The sequence below is a fragment of the Hippoglossus hippoglossus genome, chromosome 18, assembly GCF_009819705.1.
Source record: "Hippoglossus hippoglossus isolate fHipHip1 chromosome 18, fHipHip1.pri, whole genome shotgun sequence".
Lineage (NCBI taxonomy): Eukaryota > Metazoa > Chordata > Actinopteri > Pleuronectiformes > Pleuronectidae > Hippoglossus > Hippoglossus hippoglossus.
The window spans coordinates 15,451,130-15,456,979 of record NC_047168.1 but is presented as its reverse complement, the minus strand read 5'-3'; the positions used below and the strand labels follow the sequence as shown (position 1 = coordinate 15,456,979).

Here is a 5,850-nt window from a genome sequence, read left to right as displayed (position 1 = left end):
TTCGACTTCCTTATTTAAAATATATATTAAAATGACAAAGAAATCAAATTAAAAGTCCTCACAGGTCTGTAATAGTTTAAGTTTATTTGTAAAAGATTTAAACGTCTAATTTCATCACTGACTATGTGAAACATCGTTGGCGATTTAGCTACAGTGCATAAAGATTGAGAATTGTCGTCGCAGATGAATAATTCATATTTCCCCCCGATGATCTAGACATTTAGCTCCCCCCACCTACCTAAGTAATACACGTTATAGAATACAAAGACGCTGGTCTTTCTTTCTTTCTGTCTTTTGTTTCCTTTCTTTCTTCGACGTTGTGTTTCGCGCTTTGCTTTGTCAGCCTGACCTCATTCCACTTCCCCCCCAAAGGCAACAGAACACGGGGTTCGGCGAGCGAATGAGCGGAGAGGACGGGCGGAATGAAAAGCTGCTGTGATCGTGAATGGAGCAGAGCTGCGTATTGTTTGTTTTTGTCCAAGGCAGCTTAAGTGAAGTCCCCACGTCCTCCTTAAAAACCTCTTGACGTCACGGCAGACGAGAGCTCGGCAAACAGCCGCCACGGCTTTTGTACGTACGTGTCTCCTCTGCAGCATCTGTACAGCGTCTCTCTGAATCCACGCTTGCTAACTTAATATTCTCCTCGGCTTGTACAGGTTTATCTACATCCACTTCTTATTATGCTTGACAAGGATATAATGTACTTGATAGTGGAAGTAATTGGTACTGGTACAGTGGACATGTGGGCGCAGCGTTACAGCCTAGAAACGACATCAAAGCCATACTTTAGAGATTTAAACGTGTATATTTAGAGAATCTGTTCTTGTGCATCCCTTTATTTATGTTGTCTGTAGTGCCGTGAAGCAACAGTCAAACCAGGCAGAAGAGTAAGTGACCATGCTACAGCCAAGAAACGCCTGTTTGATCAAGTCCAGGAAACACGTAGAGTAGGATTTTAGTTTGTGTTTGAGATGATTGTATGCTCGCCTCGTGGCGTCGAAGCGTGGGCTAAGCGCTTCCACAGCACGGCCAATCAGTTACCACCGTCCTTTCAGGGAGGCATCTGCCAATCAGGAAGCTCTACAGGGCCCCATCTCACAATCCACCAATCTTCTTACTGCCTCATCACTTCTTCTTCTACCACGACGATTGACGCTCTGTTTATTGAATTCTGTTTCTGTCATGTGTGTGGACTCCTGCGTTAGCGTGACGCCCCCCCCACCTCCCCATTAGTTCTGTTGTGTTTCTGACGTGACGGCATGTGAAAATCCAGATGTGTGTGTTCCAGGCTATTAATTCCCTCTGTGTATTTTTGACATTTTAATCTGTGACGTGTTGTTGGTTTTCGAGAAACGGTGGCTGAGGTGAGAACGCACAAGAACAACCCCTTGTATTGTCTTTTCTGCACTAAATAAAATTTGCTGCATATTGCTTTAAACTCTCTCCAGTTTGCTTTTGTCCATTTTGTTGGAGAACTTGCATTAAACACTGAGGCCTCGTTTTCACACCTGAAAGCTTCATGGCCCCTGTTATTTCATTCACACGTCTCTTTGGCAAAAACTGCATCAATCCTGCGAGTCGCTTCTTTTTCTTCTTCTATTGTTCAAACCTCAACTTAAGGCTCAACTTCCTGTTTCTGGTCCAAACGACCGAATCTAAATATAAACAAAATAACACAGACTTTAGGCTTGAATCCGTATTTTCAGGTGTGAAAACGCTGTTGGAGTAAAGTTAATTGATATAAAAACCCGTGATCCACTTCTCTTTGTTTGACACGTGATTAAACTGTTTCAATGTGGAGCTGCCAAAGTATTTTCAGTTGCTTGAAGGAGATATTCTGACCTGGAGTCGTCGGGGGGGATGGTAGTATTGGTGTGAACCCCCCCCCCCCCCCACAGGAGCCGGCTTCAATCTGGTGCCCTCTGGGTGCTGTTCCACTTCAAACAGCCTCGTGGACGACGGGACGCGGCGTCTTCATTACAGAGCTGGAATTCAGGAATTTAGAGCACGCAGTCGTACGGAGGGTAAATAGGACGCAGTGCCTTTGCTTATCCCCTTGACACAAATGAACGCGTGTGCATGTCGGGGGTCACGGAGGTCGGCGTGTTGTGATGGCCTCAGCTGTGCTCAGCCTTCATTTGAATTATCTCTTTTTATGTTGATAAGAAAATGATGTGAAGCCCAATAAATACATTTTACGGTTAAATATGAAATGCTTTTTTAAAGATGAATTAGAACATAATTACATAAAGTGTATATAAAGATGGACGACATGACGGCTCCCAGAGGGGAAGCCAAGCGTCTCCGTCGCCCCCTGGAGGCTGGCTGCAGTCTAGGTCATAAACCAGGCCTCCTCCATATTAGTGGATGGGTCATGGACACATAGATGTTAAATATGTTTTTATCAAAGATGCTTTTGAGTCATTTCAGGTTGTTCTTATCACACTGTTGGTTAAAATGTTCACGTTTCTGATAAGTTTGATTTCAATTTGTTACTTGATGCTATAAAAACAAGGTGAAACATCATGATTGACAGCTGAGACTGACTTGTGATTGGTCGAGCGGGTGTATGGGCGTGACCTCGATACCGCGGCCCCACTCCAGGATCACGACTTCACGGTCTCTGGCTCCAAATGGCTTCACTGGTGCAAGATGGCAGCGTTCATAATTTGTCCCCTGGCATATCCTGAAAGGTCAATGTCCTCAAGTGTGATTATGATTCAATTAAATATTAGCCATAAAATACACGATTTACCTCATTATTTACTGTATTTTCATTGAAAAACATTTAAAAATGTCCAAAACACCAAAGTGACATATTTTTTAACAAATGTACGAATAAACACCATTATACGTATAATCAAAAACAACTTTCCCATTCCTTGGCGTCTTCATTCCACTGCATTAGTACAGTCGAGGTATGGCAAGTTAAAATATTCACTGCAGCACTAATAAACGCCTCAAGCATCAACAATCCAGAATCTATGAGAAACCGTTTCTTTGCAGAAATAACATCGAGCCACAATGTTTAAAAACTGCTCAGACAGAAACAAGTGGAAATACATAGTTTCCTATAGCAGTGACCTCATTACATCAGAATCCAATAGAGACACAAGTCATGTTTACTTATGAGTAAGAAGCAGCAAATGTCACGAAACAGCTTTTATTATTATTATTATTATTATTATTATTATTCTCTTACTGCAGGAGACAGGGGATTGTGGGAAATGCAGAGCGACAGTAAGTGAAAGCAGATGAGGGTGAAAAGTGGTTTGACCAAGAAAGCAACTTAAAGCACTTCATCACACGATAACATCTGGAATGTGCTTGAACTCTGCAGCGAGTTCACGTGTATACATGTTCATTCATCAGAGCCCGGGACCAGACATCGCTCCGGCTTTGGGCGTCTGAAGTTGAAAAGGTTGAAGATGAAATGTTATAATTTTATTCTGTCCGGTTTAATAATGATCCTCAGCTCGTCCAGTTTGTTTTGGCAAAAGGTTTCTGAACGTAAATGGAACGAAAATAAACCTCAGCACAGGTTTCAGCGCCAGAAAGGAATATCTCCTCTCTCCTCGACTTTGACTCAACGGATGAATCAGGATTCGAGGCTGAAGATCAGAACGTTTGTTTTTCAATACGAACGATTTCTGATTAGAAATAAAACTAAACGTGTGTGAGTTCAGTCAAAGTGTAAAAATGAAATGTAGGAAAGCGTCTTTATATCCTAACTCCTGACAGAGTTTTGAAACTCATGTAGAACATCTACAAAGAAAATATATACGGCACAGCTTAGATACGACAGATACATATTTTAAACTATGTGTTTAAAGGTAAGAAGTATTCTGGGAAATGGAAGAGGTCTCACTTTCCCTTCGTTTCTCTGTGTGCTGATTTCAACTCGAGCCCAAAGTTTACGGTTAAAACACGATACACGGATACGAACGCTGCCATCGTGCGCATTTATGTGTACTTTGATGTTTTTGGTTTGATTTTTGTCGTATCCACTAACATGGAGGAGATGGAGGAGATATAAAACATCTTAAATCTGCATCTTAAATCTTAAATGTCCCCGTCACTTCTTTGTCACAGTTTTTCCTTCTCTTGACAAATCACTTTTCTCTCTGGACGATCAATTCCTTTTTCCATCGAGGATCAATTTCCCCTCTTGTCAATTTCTCTGTTACAGGATCAATGGGGAAGTTGCACTGAGAGGATCACGTGTCTTTAGGGCAGACGGACACCGGCAGTGAAACTATCACATGTCAACAGGGAGGACCAGAGGATCCACGCTGCTCGACACACGATACATACATGTGTTGTGTAAAGACATCATGTGGAAGGTCAGAGGTCAAGCTGCTTTGTTGGTGGCGATGAATCAAACAGGAGGAAATGAGGAGTTTGGGGATAGAAGGAACATTAAAGACACTTTTTATTCACACTGAATAATCATGTAGAGTTTCTTTACTTGTGTTGGAACAAGTTGCTCAGGAACAACGGAAAGAAAACAGCTTTTTAACAATCCAGCTGAACTTTGGCTTCACCGCTGAGTTTTAAAACCAAAGAAAATCCTGCAGCTATTTTTGGAAGTTCCATAATTGAAGGGGTAGGATTTCACTTGTTTATTGAGCCTCATGATCTTCAACCTCAAAACGTCTCACATCATCACATGACGAGGGCCGCTGCGTGTCCGCTGTCCTCCCCGGCTGTCAGCGGCTTTATTAAGACATATGTGGACAGGATATCTCAGATTGCACGAGACGGGATGGGGGGGGGGGGACGACGAGATGAGATCAGACGGCATCAGATGAGATCAGATCACATCTGAAGGGAGAGGAGGAGGAGGAGGAGGAGGAGGAGGAGGAGGAGGAGGAGGAGGAGGACGCTGCTGTCAGCTGCAGCGTGGCAGAGCGTCCTCAGCTGTTTAAGCAGAATATGATTTACTGAAAATCCCAGTTTGGCCCGAATACACGTCTCAGCTGCACATGTTCATCAGGGCAACAAAAGCCTGTGATGCATGTTAAGGTTTTACCTGATACGCGTGTGATACACATGTTACAGTAAAAGGATTCACAGTGATTCACCTCCCACACACACACACACACACACACACACACACACACACACACACACACACACACACACACACACACACACACACACACACACACACACGCACACACACACACACACACACACACACTGAGCACATGCAGCAACAGGCAGGAGCTGCAGGAACAGAGCAGCTCACACATTGAGTCCTGCATGTGAATGAAGCGCTGCAGCTTTTCATCAGCTGCTCGCGTCAGGGGGCTGAAGCTACAGGAGGGGGGGGGGGAAACATGCCTGTCAGTGATTGTTAGGCTAAAAATAAAAGAAATCCCTTGAGAGGCAGCGTATATTGTGTTTTGATTTAGCGCTGGGATTGTGTTTTGTCTTTGTTTCACGTCCACGCAGCTGCACAGCCTGCGTTCGCTCAGCGGCGGTGACAGGTCTTCGCGAGGCTGCCGATGTCGATGGAGGTCGCTGCTTCCAGGGAAAATCCTCTTCTGAACAAGAGGTGGTGACACGTAAAGAAGCAGAAGTGGGGATTTGAATTTAAATCCCTCGGATTCAGCGTTTGATTCGGGTTGTGCAGCACATTGGACACACTCATCCCAGCTGACATTGGGGCGAGAGGCGGACAACAACCCTCTCAGGTCGCTGGCGAATCACAGGGCCGACATGCAAACAACCACTCAAACCGGGAGCCATCTTGCTATGAGAGTGCTAACCACTCTACCAGCGTGCCGCCCTCTCACGTCTTAGATCAGTCTCTAAATTCATCGAGTAACTAAAGGTTTCAAATAA

The 5,850-nt window shown here is 44.0% G+C and overlaps 1 long non-coding RNA gene across 1 annotated transcript; it reads right to left on the bottom strand.

Annotated features, from left to right (window-relative positions):
* Positions 1 to 476: 476 nt before the first annotated feature.
* Positions 477 to 1,494, bottom strand: LOC117779140. Its single transcript, XR_004616928.1, has 2 exons — positions 579 to 1,494; positions 477 to 544 (listed from the first exon to the last, which is right to left on the bottom strand). It is a non-coding gene; the product is annotated as an uncharacterized LOC117779140 (long non-coding RNA).
* Between the last annotated feature and the right edge of the window lie 4,356 nt (positions 1,495 to 5,850).